A 14,802-nucleotide genomic window follows, 5' to 3' on the forward strand; every position below is an offset into this window, starting at 1 on the left:
CTGGTCAAATCTGCCGACATGATTGAATGTATTTTCTTGTGAAATCTGCTCACATAACGTGTAATGTCTGGTGAAATTTTCTCGCATTACGTGTATTTTATGTTGAAAGCTTCTGACATTTTGTGTATTTTCTGGAGAAAAGCTGCGCAATGATGAGAATTTTCTGGAGAAAGGTTGACTAAAACTTGGGTGCACTTTTAAATTAGCTCCGCCCCATCCAGTCATAGCCACGCCCATTTTTTCACCGCGCTTCGCGCGCCGCAGGTGGTGTGTTGTGGGTGGGGGGTGTCTTTCAATACCTAGCACCGGGTGTCAAATGCCCTAGGTACGCCACTGCCGGTATCTCATTCTTCTCATGTCATGTGTAATCACCCTACATGTGGTAGGAGATGCCGGGCACTAGGCTGAGCAGCGAACGCACAGGTGGAAGCACAGCACTGGACTCTGGCAAGTAGATTAGAACACAGCTTGTGCTGCTCTATACTCTGCATTTACACACAGGGCTGGACTGAGTGCAGGACAGGACGTCTTGCCTGGGGTGTGTTGTATAAAATAAATTAACAATGAATCAGATGTTTCAAGAAAAAAATATATCTTGCTTTTATTGCTCAAGCAAGGGTAAAATAAATGTCACCAGCATATGGGGTAAGTACCAAATTGCATCTGTTAACAGTGGGAATTTACATACATAGAACAAAGCTTTAACCTCCCTGGCGTTTAATTTCCCCAGGATTTCTGTGCAAAAAGTGATAAAATTTCTTTTTAAAACTTTTTTTTTTCCTGTAACTTGCCAAAATGTGTCAAGCAAGAGTCTAGTATACAGTGCAGGAGAGTATTGACGTGTATGCACGTTTATACTGTTCACAGCATGTTTTTATGGACGGATATATGTGTCCATACCGCTAGGGATTAAAGGATACCAGATGTCAAAAAGGTAGAAGAAACAGAGGGAGCCGGCATATACTTTTACCTTCCCTGATGCCGGTCGCTCCCCCCGTTCGCTTCTCTGCCCCCCACATTATGCTTAAAACAAGCCACCACCCCCTCTCCCAGATTGCAGGAGTTGGACTTTAATGCACAGGCGCTGCCCGGGCTGCCGGAATCCAACAGCCCACATTCGTCAGGCATAGTGATGTTATACGCATGTGCAGATTGCTCCCGGGCATGGATGTATGCTGCTGGATTCGGGCAGCCTGGACAGCGCCTGTGTATTAAAGTACAATTCCTGCAACCCGGAAGAGCGTCCTGAAGGGGGGGGGTGCTTTTAAGCACAATGTGTGGGACAGAGAGGAGAATGGGGGGAGGGGAGCGACAGCCATCAGGACAGGTAAAAGTATATGCCTGCTCCCCCCCCCCCTTTATTTCCCCCGTTTATTTAACCTTTTTGATATTTAACTTGTTAACGACCGCTCCAGGACAATTGGCGGGGACACAGCAGCCCCTGGACCGCTTAACACCAATTGGCATGCAGTCCTGGGGTGGGGTTTTGCAGGAGATTGCGCATGCCAATGCATGCATCTCATCAGTCTCCCATCGGCGATTCCCGCTAGGAGACTGTTAGACGGAGAATCTGTTACAATGTACAGTATTTCCAATATAAGGCAACGCTGTACTGGGGACAGCCGTGTCCCTACAGAGCACCAGGAGCGATCGGCTGTCATAGGCTGATGCCTAGGACAGCCGATTGCGGTGATTGGCTAGCGGAGGGGGGGGGTGTTGAGCCTGTAATTAAAAAAACGCGTAAATTTTTTTTTTTTAAGCTAATGCGGACCAACGCAGTACGAATCTATGTCGGGCAGGTGGCCCTGCGGTTCTGCCCGGACGTAAACGCTATGTCCCATTCACTGCGCATCTCCGCCGTTACCGCCGCTTTCTCCCCGCCGCAATTTGCTCGCTCAGCCGTCTCTATGACGGCAGAACACTTTGAGCTGGGCAGGAGCCGTTTTCATTGGCTCCTGGCCCTGTCATCACTGTAAGCCAATCCCATTGGCTTACATTGAGTGACAGGGTCAGGAGCCAATGAAAGTGGCTCCTGACCGGCGCACAGCGCTCTGCCGTCATAGAGACGGCATAGAGAGTAGCCTGTGGCGGGGACAGAGTGGCGTGACCGGCGGGAGCAGCGGATTTTTGTACCGATACGTTGGAAAGCGCCGTTTTACTGTACCAGCAGCCTCTGGTCCTTAAGAGGGCAGGGGCTGCTGGTACCGAAGTGGTTAAAGGACAAACAAATAAAAAATAAATAAACAAACATGCTGTCAGGAATCAGAGCCCACCAACAGGCAGAAAGGGAGGGGGATCTCTTATGTGCTGAGTTGTATGGCTCTGAAGCAAGGTCTTAAAGCTGCAGTGGCCTAAATTGTAAAAAATAGCCTGGTCACTAGGAGGTGTAAGCCTACGGTCCACAAGTGGTTAAACCAATCACACTTGTTAAGCATATGGCATCAAGCATACCTCCCAACTTTTTGAAATGAGAAAAAAGGACACTTAAGCCACACCCCTGCCACAACCTAAACACGCCCCCATCACACACCTAGTCAAACATGCCATAAAGATTTCATAAGAAAAATATGTTGTTTTATAATTCAAACCACACTGGTCCTTTCTATCCTGGTTCATTTTCCTTCATATTAACATTTTAAAATTAGTAATATATCTATTCAGGGGCGTCTCTAGGGTCCTTGGAGATCAGTGGCACCTGTGGGCACCAGGCGGGGAGGTACATGCGGCGCGCGCGGGGCAAAAAAATGGGCGTGGCCATGAGGTGAGTGGGCGTGGCCATGGGTGGGGCCAGATGTACATGAACTTAGCAGCGGTGTAAGCTACGGATAACGGGCCTGCCCATCGAAATATTGGACGGAGCCCCCTGTCCTTTATTTCGATCATTTACAATCAGTATAGGCATAGATCAAAGATGTATACGCACATACAATTTTGATTGGTCAATCACTGACCCCCAATTTTCCCACCCCCGTGCAGTAAGTGGGCCAACAGACAATGAATTTTATGAACAGAGCTAAAATTGGCTAATCAAAATTGTATGTGTGTACCAGGCTTTACAGCTAATACTGTACATACTGAAAGTAGCAGGGATCAGCATACAATACAGCTGGTTTACAATCAATAAAGGCACAGAGTAACACCTTACACTGTACGCACTGGAGGTAAATCAGCACACAGTGCAAGCACTAGATAACAGCGTATACTGTACATACTGTAGGCAGCAGAATTCAGCACACTGCAGCTAGCGTGCCAAAAATATGACGATCACGTTGTGCGGCGTGCTTATCGCGCCGCACCAAAAAATGGGTGGGCCATGGACCAGAATATAGGTGTGGTAACGGGTGGAGACAAATTTACATGAACCTAGCAATGGTGGGACATCAGATTAGGACAGTGGTGGCGAACCTTTTGGAGGCCGAGTGCCCAAACTGCAACCCAAAAGTCACTTATCTATCGCAAAGTGGCAACAGCAATTTAAACTAAATACTGTACAAACGTTTTAACTCATACATGAACATTGTGGAAAATCCAAGTTGAAAATAAACTGTGAAGATAAACAATTTCATCCATCCTACTCCTGAAAAATGTATTCAATTTTTTAGAACCTCCCAGTTTTATTTTCTGTTTTAAAACGCTAAAAAAGTAGGTTTAATGCTATTGTCTCATATGATAAGGATTCAGCTTTTCCCATAGTCTCGCAGTTAGCAATCATGTGACCCCCAACAAGACATATTCAGCAATCATGAGGCCCCCAACAAATCATGAGGCCCCCAACAAGACAAATTCAGCTATCATGAGGCCTCCAACAAATCATGAGGCCCCCAACAAGACAAATTCAGCAATCATGAGGCCCCCAACAAATCATGAGGCCCCCAACAAGACAAATTCAGCAATCATGAGGCCCCCAACAAATCATGAGGCCCCCAACAAGACAAATTCAGCCATCATGAGGCCCCCAACAAATCATAAGGCTCCCAACAAGACACATTCAGCAGTCATGAGGCACATAAATAGACAGCATTTCACATAAATAGGCAGAATGCCCCCTTAATATGGTAGCCCCCCAAGTTAAGTAGTGAGTGACAGGGACCCCCAGGTTAGCTAGTGAGTGACAGGCGCCTCCAGTTAGGTAGTGAGTGACCGGGACCCCGATAGTGAGTGACAGGGAGCACCTTTAGGTAGTGAGTGAGTGCCAGGGAGCCCCTTTAGGCAGTGAGTGAGTGACAGGAAGCCCCTTTAGGCAGTGAGTGAGTGCCAGGGAGCCCCTTTAGGCAGTGAGTGAGTGACAGGAAGCCCCTTTAGGCAGTGAGTGAGTGACAGGGAGCCCCTTTAGGGAGTGAGTGAGTGACAGGGAGACCCTTTAGTAAGTGAGTGAGTGACAGGGAGCCCCTTTAGGGAGTGAGTGCGTGCCAGGGAGCCCCTTTAGGGAGTGAGTGTGTGCCAGGGAGCCCCTTTAGGGAGTGAGTGCGTGCCAGGGAGCCCCTTTAGGGAGTGAGTGAGTGACAGGGAGCCCCTTTAGGGAGTGAGTGAGTGCCAGGGAGCACCTTTAGGGAGTGAGTGACAGGGAGCCCCTTTAGGGAGTGAGTGCGTGCCAGGGAGCCCCTTTAGGGAGTGGGTGCGTGCCAGGGAGCCCCTTTAGGGAGTGAGTGAGTGACAGGGAGCCCCTTTAGGGAGTGAGTGAGTGCGTGCGTGCCAGGGAGCCCCTTTAGGGAGTGAGTGCGTGCCAGGGAGCCCCTTTAGGGAGTGAGTGCGTGCCAGGGAGCCCCTTTAGGAAGTGAGTGCGTGCCAGGGAGCCCCTTTAGGGAGTGAGTGAGTGACAGGGAGCCCCTTTAGGGAGTGAGTGAGTGACAGGGAGCCCCTTTAGGGAGTGAGTGAGTGACAGGGAGCCCCTTTAGGGAGTGAGTGAGTGACAGGGAGCCCCTTTAGGGAGTGAGTGCGTGCCAGGGAGCCCCTTTAGGGAGTGGGTGCGTGCCAGGGAGCCCCTTTAGGGAGTGAGTGAGTGACAGGGAGCCCCTTTAGGGAGTGAGTGAGTGCGTGCCAGGGAGCCCCTTTAGTGAGTGAGTGCGTGCCAGGGAGCCCCTTTCAGGGAGTGAGTGAGTGACAGGGAGGCCCTTTAGGGAGTGAGTGCATGCCAGGGAGCCCCTTTAGGGAGTGAGTGAGTGACAGGGAGGCCCTTTAGGGAGTGAGTGAGTGCCAGGGAGCCCCTTTAGGAAGTGAGTGAGTGCCAGGGAGCCCCTTTAGGAAGTGAGTGAGTGACAGGGAGCCCCTTTAGGCAGTGAGTGAGTGCCAGGGAGCCCCTTTAGGAAGTGAGTGAGTGACAGGGAGCCCCTTTAGGCAGTGAGTGAGTGACAGGGAGCCCCTTTAGGCAGTGAGTGAGTGACAGGGAGCCCCTTTAGGGAGTGAGTGAGTGACAGGGAGGCCCTTTAGGTAGTGAGTGAGTGACAGGGAGCCCCTTTAGGAAATGAGTGAGTGCCAGGGAGCCCCTTTAGGGAGTGAGTGCGTGCCAGGGAGCCCCTTTAGGGAGTGAGTGACAGGGAGGCCCTTTAGGGAGTGAGTGCGTGCCAGGGAGCCCCTTTAGGGAGTGAGTGCGTGCCAGGGAGCCCCTTTAGGGAGTGAGTGCGTGCCAGGGAGCCCCTTTAGGGAGTGAGTGCGTGCCAGGGAGCCCCTTTAGGGAGTGAGTGCGTGCCAGGGAGTCCCTTTAGGGAGTGAGTGCGTGCCAGGGAGCCCCTTTAGGGAGTGAGTGAGTGACAGGGAGCCCCTTTAGGGAGTGAGTGAGTGAGTGCCAGGGAGCACCTTTAGGGAGTGAGTGACAGGGAGCCCCTTTAGGGAGTGAGTGCGTGCCAGGGAGCCCCTTTAGGGAGTGGGTGCGTGCCAGGGAGCCCCTTTAGGGAGTGAGTGAGTGACAGGGAGCCCCTTTAGGGAGTGAGTGAGTGCGTGCGTGCCAGGGAGCCCCTTTAGGGAGTGAGTGCGTGCCAGGGAGCCCCTTTAGGGAGTGAGTGCGTGCCAGGGAGCCCCTTTAGGAAGTGAGTGCGTGCCAGGGAGCCCCTTTAGGGAGTGAGTGAGTGACAGGGAGCCCCTTTAGGAAGTGAGTGAGTGACAGGGAGCCCCTTTAGGGAGTGAGTGAGTGACAGGGAGCCCCTTTAGGGAGTGAGTGAGTGACAGGGAGCCCCTTTAGGGAGTGAGTGCGTGCCAGGGAGCCCCTTTAGGGAGTGGGTGCGTGCCAGGGAGCCCCTTTAGGGAGTGAGTGAGTGACAGGGAGCCCCTTTAGGGAGTGAGTGAGTGCGTGCCAGGGAGCCCCTTTAGGGAGTGAGTGAGTGCCAGGGAGCCCCTTTAGGGAGTGAGTGAGTGCCAGGGGAGCCCCTTTAGGGAGTGAGTGAGTGACAGGGAGCCCCTTTAGGGAGTGAGTGAGTGACAGGGAGCCCCTTTAGGCAGTGAGTGAGTGACAGGGAGCCCCTTTAGGGAGTGAGTGCGTGCCAGGGAGCCCCTTTAGGGAGTGAGTGCGTGCCAGGGAGCCCCTTTAGGGAGTGAGTGCGTGCCAGGGAGCCCCTTTAGTGAGTGAGTGAGTGACAGGGAGGCCCCCCCTCTAGCCGCCGCCGCTCCCCCCCTACCTCTCAGCAGACCTCAGGATCAGCGGCGACCCGACCAGATGTACGAGCGGGCGCTGGACGCACCCGCTCGATATGCGGAAGTGATGTCACTAGGACCCAGCGCCCGCACGATTGGTCGCCGGCTCTCCGCCTGATCCTGAGGTCTGAGACTGTCAGTGACGCGGCGGCTGGAGGGAGCCGCTGAGTCTTGACAGAGGGGGCGGCCGGGCGGAGATCCGTGGCACCCCAGGACAGATTGGGGGCACATGCCCCCTTAAAACAGGCCTAGCGACGCCCCTGTATCTATTTAAAGAGACACTGAAGCGAGTAAAAAACTCGCTTCTTCTCTTATATTCAGCAGGGGCATGTGTGCCCCTGCTAAACCACCGCTATCCCGCCGCACAACGGGGGTCCCTTACCCCCCAATTCCCCCCCTGCAAAATCTACGACCAACTTTGTCATATATTTTGCTGCTCCTAGAGGCAGGGCTAATAGATGCAGCCCTGCCTCTCAGCGCCGTCTATCAGCGGCGGATCTCCGCCTCTCCCCGCCCCTCTCAGTGAAGGAAGAGGGAGAGGGGCGGGCGAGAGGCGAAGATACGCGCTGACAGACGCGTGAGAGGCAGGGCTGCGGACATTAGCCCTGCCTCACCAGGAAGAGATCCCCGGCGAGGACGGAGGGGATTTGGGGGATAAGGGACCCCCGTTGTGCGGCGGGATAGCGGCGGTTTAGCAGGGGCACACATGCCCCTGCTGAATATAAGAGAAGAAGCGAGTTTTATACTCGCTTCAGATTCTCTTTAAAGGATAGGAATAAAGTTTAGAGTCAATCAAACACATTTTTTAGTAGAGAAATATATATATTTACATAGAAAGAGGGACAAAGTCCTGAAAGAGGGATACATGAGGAGGAAAGAGGGACAGAGGGACAGGATTCACAAAGAGGGACTGTCCCTCCGAAAGAGGGACAGTTGGGAGCTATGCAATCAAGTCAGAAATGTGAGCACATAGTCCATGTAGCAAGTTGTTTGTCCTGTGTCCTCAGAGGGTCTAGACTGGGTGTGCGAAGAACCTCTGATAGCGATCATGTGCTAGTTGGCATGTGAAGCTGAGAGTCAGAGACCTTTTTTTTTAGAAAATACACTTTTCTAAGCTATGCTAAGCTAAGAGATCACAATTGGAGATGGGCAACACAAAATGGAGGATATCAAAAATGTTGAAGCAGGTTATCTCGGGGGACAGTGCTAAGCGGGGCTGGGCGCCCAACAGCGGTAATTTAATGCTGTGCCGGCATGTATCGGCAATTCAGGGCTCTGGCAGCTGCCAGGCCCCGAATTACATCTCCCTCCAATTTGCAACAACCCGGAGGGGGGATAGTAATTACCGCCGCCGGGGAGTTTTGCGGCAGCGTCATTCGGCTCGTCCCGCACTGAACTGCCCAGTACCATAACAATATGCACTCCAAAAAATGTAGCTAATTTCTTAACAGTACAACACACACCAGTACCATCCCCCTAATAGTGTCCCAGTTAGCTGAGCAGCCTCTGTCTACTCACCAGTGGGCTGTGAGCTGCCTGTCTGCTCTCCTGGCCTCTCCAGCTCTTTTCCTGCAGATAGAATGTAACTTGTATCTGCTCCATCCTGCTGGCACACCGTCACCATCACACTGCGCACTCCTCTCATCTCAGACCTGCACAGCAATATACTGCTCAGAGATGTATAACCTGTGGGGCCAGGCAGAGATCTGCACACACAGCCTGCTCTGTGATACACCAGAAGAGACAGTGAGAGGGGCTGGAAGCTACTACACAGCAGCACTAGTGTGCCCAGCCCCCCTACACCTCTGGGTAAATATCCAGGTGTGTGATCTCCATTCATTGGGTGTTACCAAAGGGCAGAGATACAAATTCCACTTGAAATGATAAAATCCACAGCTCATGTGTGTCCAGCCAGGGCCATGGAAAAGCCGAGCTGCTTAGTAGCTGCAAAGTGAAACTTTTTAATATGTCTTTGCTTTCGCCACCTGCTCACCTGCCTCGAGGCTATAGGTAATGCGTATGTCAAAAAAGGGTGCATAGAAATTTTGGCTCCCAATAATCCTAATGGTAAAATATCAGTATTAAAGGAAACATCGGGCATTAAAACAAACAGATCTACTTACCTGGGGCTTCCTCCTGCCCCTGGCAGCCAATGTGCCCCTCGCCACAGCTCCACTCCCAGCCGTTGTCCCGTGGTCTCCTCTGTAGCAGTCAGTGACCTGGCGAAGTCGGCCACTACCAGAGGCGTATTTAGAGGGGTGCGGGCATGGCTTGTGCCATGGGCACCATGGCTGCCCCCTCCTCCCTCATCCTTCACCACCATACTTAAGGATGCCTCTCAGGCATTTGTACCTGCTCTTATACTGGAGGACATCTCTCACTACCTATCCTGGGGGGGGTGGGGTGTCTACTTATACGGGGGGGACACCTGCCAAATTTATACTGGGGGGGGGGGTTACTTATACTGAGGAGAACCTCTCATTACCTATACTGTGGGATTACTTATACTGGGGCGATACCTCTTACCACTTATGCTAAAGAAGGCTACTTATACTGGGATCACATCTCTAACGACATATACTGGGAGGGAAACGTAAACATGGGTCTACTTATACTGAGTGAACTACCTCTGGCTACCTATACTAGGGTGCTACCTCTGGTACTTACTTTACTTGGCGGTTAACTCTAGCAACCTATACTGGGGTGACTTGTATCATTGCAAGAAAATAAGCTGTTATTATGGGACAAGGTGGTCTGATAGGGGAAGGGGGAGGCGCAATTTCAGTGTTTGCCATAGGCGCTATGTCACCCAGATACGCCCCTGGCCACTTCTGCACCTGTGCATGGCCACACCACTTGTGGTCCCACTCCCGTTACTGGGAACGCTCTATGCTGGTGCTGTACTTCCCGACCGGTCACCAGTGCTACGGAGGAGACCCCAGGAAAACGGCTGGGAGCGGAGCTGCAGCATGGAACACATAGGCTGCCAGGGCCTTGAGGAAGCCCCTGGTAAGTAGATCTGTTTGTTCTTTTCTTTTTTAAAGCCTGATGTTTCCTTTAAATACTGATATTTTTCTATAGCCAGGGCCGGCGCTACCATAAAGGCAAAGGAGGCAGCTGCCCCAGGGCCCCAGAGCTTGTAGGGGCCCCCAGTGGCTACAAGAGGAAAAAAAATTTCAAATCGACCTTATAGTTCTTGAGAAAATCGATTTAAAAGTTTCAAAAGAAAAAAAATACACATTTAAAAGCCAGCCGACTTTAATGGTTAATAGCAAATCCACCTTAAATTCTAGAAACCCTAAATTTGCAGGATATGTTAGGGAGATCATTGGGAATAAGGGGAAAAAACAATTTTTTAAAAAGACCTTATAGTTTTTGAGAAAATCGATTTTAACCAGTTCGGCCTCTCTGGACGAGTTTGCTGCTTTCCCTGCGTGGTGCGCGCGGTCGGCCGCGTGCACCCGCCGCCCGCCGCTAGCCCCCCGATCAGTGAATGGGAATATAATTCCCATTCGCCGATCTAACTTCCCCGCAGAAATACCGACGCTTTCTCTCCAGAGAGCGCGGTATTTCTGCCCCCAGGAAACTTCTCCCCAGCATTTTAGTTCCTGGATGCGAGATCGTTCGCATCCAGGACTTTTTTCACTGCACCCACATACATTTTTGATTAAAAAAATATATAATTTTACATTTAAAATTAGCAGTTTCCCTCCCACACCAAAAATTACCCACATACACTTAAAAAAAAAAAAATACAATTAAAAAAAACAAAAACAACATAAATAGTTTCCCAAGGGTCTGAACTTTTTAAATATGCATGTCAAGAGAATATGTTATTATATTATTTAAAATTATAAGCTTACTAGCTGATTGCCCGGCGTTGCCCGGGAATGTATTTGGCTGGTGTTGGCTCCGCCTACTTTTTCTAACCCTAACACACAATTACTCACTGACCAAGTTTGTGAGCTTTGATGTCTTTGGTATCAATAATCTGCATTGAAATGAAACACATCTGATTGGCTGTGTGTGGCTCCACCCCCTTGTCTGAATTTGAACCCCAGTCACCCAATAACCAACTGTACCAGGTTTGAGGCCTGTGCCATTAACAGTTCAAGAATGGTAGCAATTAAATATTCCCCTTGAAAAACAACGGGTGAAGATTGATTCACTTTTGTAGGCTCCACCCATTTTTTTGAATATTAATCCCAGTCACCCAGTGACCAGCTGTGCAAAGTTTAAAAACCCTGCCATTAACAGAATGGCTGCAGTTTACATTTTCCCAGCGCTATTTGTATTTGTCTCCACCCACTGATGACCCGGCGTTGGTATGTATTTGACTGGTGTTGGCTCCGCCCACTTTCTAACCCTAACACACAAACACTCAATGACCAAGTTTGTGAGCTTTGGGGTCCTTGGCATCAATAATTTGTATATTCCCATAGAAATTAAACAAATCAGATAGGCTGTTTGTGGCTCCACCCCTCTCCAGCATTTGAACCCCAGTCACCCAATGACCAACTGTAGCAGGTTTGAGGCATCTGCTATTAACAGTGTAAAAATGGCAGCACGTTAAATATTCCACTTGAAAATCAACAGGTGAATTTTGATTGGCTATTATAGGCTCCACCCACTTCCCTGAATATTAATCTCAGTCACTCAGTGACCATCAGGGAAAAGATTGGGAACCCTGAAATAAACAGTGTAAGAAGGGCTGCAGTTTACACTTTCCCAGTGAAATTTGTTTTTGGCTCCGCCCACTTTTTGTAACCTGGACACAAAGTCACTACTCAATGCCCAAGTTTGTGAGTTTTGGGGACCTTGGCATCAATAATTTGTATTTTCCCATGAAATGAAACAAATCTGATTCACTGTTTGTGGCTCTGTCCCTTTTCTGAATTTGAACCTCAGTGAACCAATGAGCAACTGTACCAGGTTTGAGGCTTGTGCCATTAACAGTGCAAGAATGGCAGCAATTTTAATATTCTCCTTGAAAAGTGACATGTGATTTTTGATTGGCATTTTTACGCTCCACCCACTTTTCTGAATATTAATCCCAGTCACCCAGTAACCAGCTATGCTAAGTTTGAGAACCCTGCCATTAACAGTGAACAAGGGCTGCAGTTTACAATTTCCCAGAAAAATCTGTTTTTAACTCCACCCACTTTTTGTAACCTTGACACACAGTCACTACTCAATGACCAAGTTTGTGAGCTTTTGGGTTCCTGGCATCAAAATTGTGCTAATGGAAGCAGTTTATCCAGCAAAGAAAGCTGGCTGTTTTTGGCTCTGCCCCTTTACTGAATTTGAACCCCAAACACTTAACGACCGACTGTAGCAGGTTTGAGGCCTCTGCCATTAACAGTGTGAGAATGGCTGCAGTTTCAATATTCCCCTTGAAAATCAATATGCGAATTTTGATTGGCTCTTGTAGGCTCCACCTACTTTTACAAATATTAATCCTAGTCACCCAGTGACCAACTGTGTGAAGTTTGAGAACCCTGCCATTAACAGTGTAAGAAAAGCTGCAGTTTACATTTCCCCATGTAAAAAGTTAGTTGTTTTTGGCTCCGCCCACTATTTCTAATCTTGACATACAGTCACTTAAAGACCAAGTTTATGAGCTTTGGGGTGTTTGGCATCAATAAGTTGCATTTTACCATTAAAATTAAACAAATCTGATTGGCTGTTTTTGGCCCGCTCCCTTCAGAATTTAAACCCCAGTCTCCCAGTGACTGACTGTAGCAGATGTTAGGCCTCTGCCATTAAGAGTGCATGAATGGCAGCAATGTAAATATTCCCCTTGAAAATCAAAAGGTGAATTTAGATTGGCTGCTGTAGGCTCCACCCACTTTTATGAATATTAGTCCCAGTCACCCAGTGGCCGACTGTGTCAAGTTTGAGAACCCTGCCAATAACAGAATGGCTGAAATCAATCTAACAAATCTGATTGGCTGTGGCTCCACCCATTCAGTGAATTTGGACTCCAGTCACCCAATGACTGACTGTATCAGGTTTGAGGCCTCTGCCACTAACAGTGTAAGAATGGTAGCAATGTGAATATTCCCCTTGAAAATCAATAGGTACATTTTGATTGGAGTGGCAGAGGAGGCAGGAAATGGAGGAAACCGGCACTGCTAGAAGCTGTATTTATTATCCGATAAATAAGTGGTACATGCGTGTGCAATAAAACAGGCTGTTAGCGCTGTGATACAAAAAAAGCAAAGTTCAAGTAGCTAGTGGAATACCTGTTGTGGTGCGGTGGGTGCTGGGTGCTTAAGCCTGACGGCCGTTTCGCGCACGTCTGCGCATCTACGGAGGCTGCATTGTGGGGGGGGGGGCGGGCTGCCGGTATATATAACTTGCGCGCATAGCGGTGACATGCCGCTCGCCCGTTCCGCCCCTTAACTTCCTACTCGCGTCAGAAGGCGACTGGAACGCATTGCGTGCCAGTAGCGTCTGACGTCATGGCGGCGAGAACGCACTGAATCAATTGGTCAGTGTAGCGTATATTACGCCTCGATCGCACGCCTTAAGCACAAGTTGGGCCAGTTTGGCACCATCTTGTGGCGAAAAAAGAGAAAGCATCTCCAATGCGGTTTCAGGGTAAGTGCAGTGCAGAAAAAAAGGTGAAGGATATAAATTCAGTAACTAGAAAAGTGGGAAAAATCAGGTGGAAAAGAATCAGTGCCCTTACACCATCATTGCAGGATGCTGTCCCAGCCGCAGAAATACTGCTAAAAATGCAACAGTGCTATTAGTGAAATAGCAGTGTACTGCTAAAACGTAATACAGTTAGAGAAAGAAAGTGATTTAAAATCAATACAGAAGAGGTTGCCATTTGCACTGATCCTAAAGTGGTAAAAAGTACCCATAGGAGTCAAATGCCAAGACAACCTATTCTATGGAACGGTATTAGCGAAAAAGACATGGAAGGTAAAGTCATGGGCGGCTAGTAAAACTCAGGCATAGTTAATACCAGGTGTAAAAATGCACATCTGGTGGCATAATAGTTATCTATTTACTGTTTCAGGGTAGAACAAAGGTAACTAAATTCAAGGGTCCAAGAAGCATGATAGATCAGTGTAGTCATTTAGACCTAATGGGCCCATTGCATTAGTTCTCAAAATTAATAAAACTTCTTCACGTTTCAGTTTCTTTTCCCGGTCTCCCCCTCTAGAGAGGGGCATGACCTGTAGTAAACCTGCAAAAGTCAATGCATTAGGGTCCCCTTTATGATTGTTTCTCATATGTTCCACTACTCTTGGTGATCCCTTCCCGGAGCTTATAGAATTGTAATGCTCTCGGAATCTTTCTCCTAGGGATCGGGTGGTCTCTCCAATGTAGAACCTGCCGCAGGGGCACCACAGGGCATATACCACGAACCTGGTCTTGCATGTGATAAACGCACGAATGCGCCGTTGAACTGGTCCTATTTGTACATTTGTACCCACGACCATCTGCTTACATGACTTACATCGGCCACATCTGTGGTTGCCCTGTGGTTGACCCCTGCGTAGCCAGGCATTCCCATCAGGGGAATTGAACTCACTCCGGCTCACGAAGGATCCAATAGTAGGACATTTCTTAAAGGAGAATAATGGTCCTTCCTCCACCAGGGGTTTGAGAATTGCATCCTTGGTCAGAATGTCCCAATGATTAATTATCGATTCCTTTATAACATCCGCCATGGCGGTGTATTCAAACGAGAAGGGGATTTTTCTCTTTTTCTCATATTCCTTTTTAGTTATTTTTCTTTGGAGGAGGGTCTGCCTGCTTTGGGATGAGGCCCTCTTGAAGGCTTCCTGAATTAATTCCTTTTCATAACCTCTGGCGATAAGCCTAGATCCCAGCTCCTCAGACTGGTGACGAAACTCTACGTCGCTCGCGTTGTTCCGGCGAAGTCTGAGGAACTGGCCATAGGGTATCGCCTTGGTTACATGCTCAGGGTGAAAGCTTGACCTATGAATATTCATTCCAGTCACCCAGTGGCCAATTGTGTAAAGTTTGGGAACCCTGCAATGTAAAAAATGAAGTTGTTGGCACCGCCCACTTTTTCTAACCTTGACATACAGTCACTCAATTATCAAGTTATCAGCTTTGGGGTCCTTGGTATCAATACTTTGTATATTGCCATTGAAAAATAAACAAATCTGGCTGTTTGTGACTCCGCCCCTTCCT

The 14,802-nt window shown here is 49.1% G+C and overlaps 1 pseudogene; it reads right to left on the minus strand.

Annotated features, from left to right (window-relative positions):
- The window catches only part of LOC137536823 (zinc finger protein 665-like), a 28,655-nt pseudogene extending 14,058 nt beyond the window's left edge, over nt 1-14,597 (minus strand).
- Nucleotides 14,598-14,802: the final 205 nt, after the last annotated feature.

The sequence above is a fragment of the Hyperolius riggenbachi genome, chromosome 10 (genome assembly GCF_040937935.1).
Source record: "Hyperolius riggenbachi isolate aHypRig1 chromosome 10, aHypRig1.pri, whole genome shotgun sequence".
Taxonomy (NCBI): Eukaryota; Metazoa; Chordata; class Amphibia; order Anura; family Hyperoliidae; genus Hyperolius; species Hyperolius riggenbachi.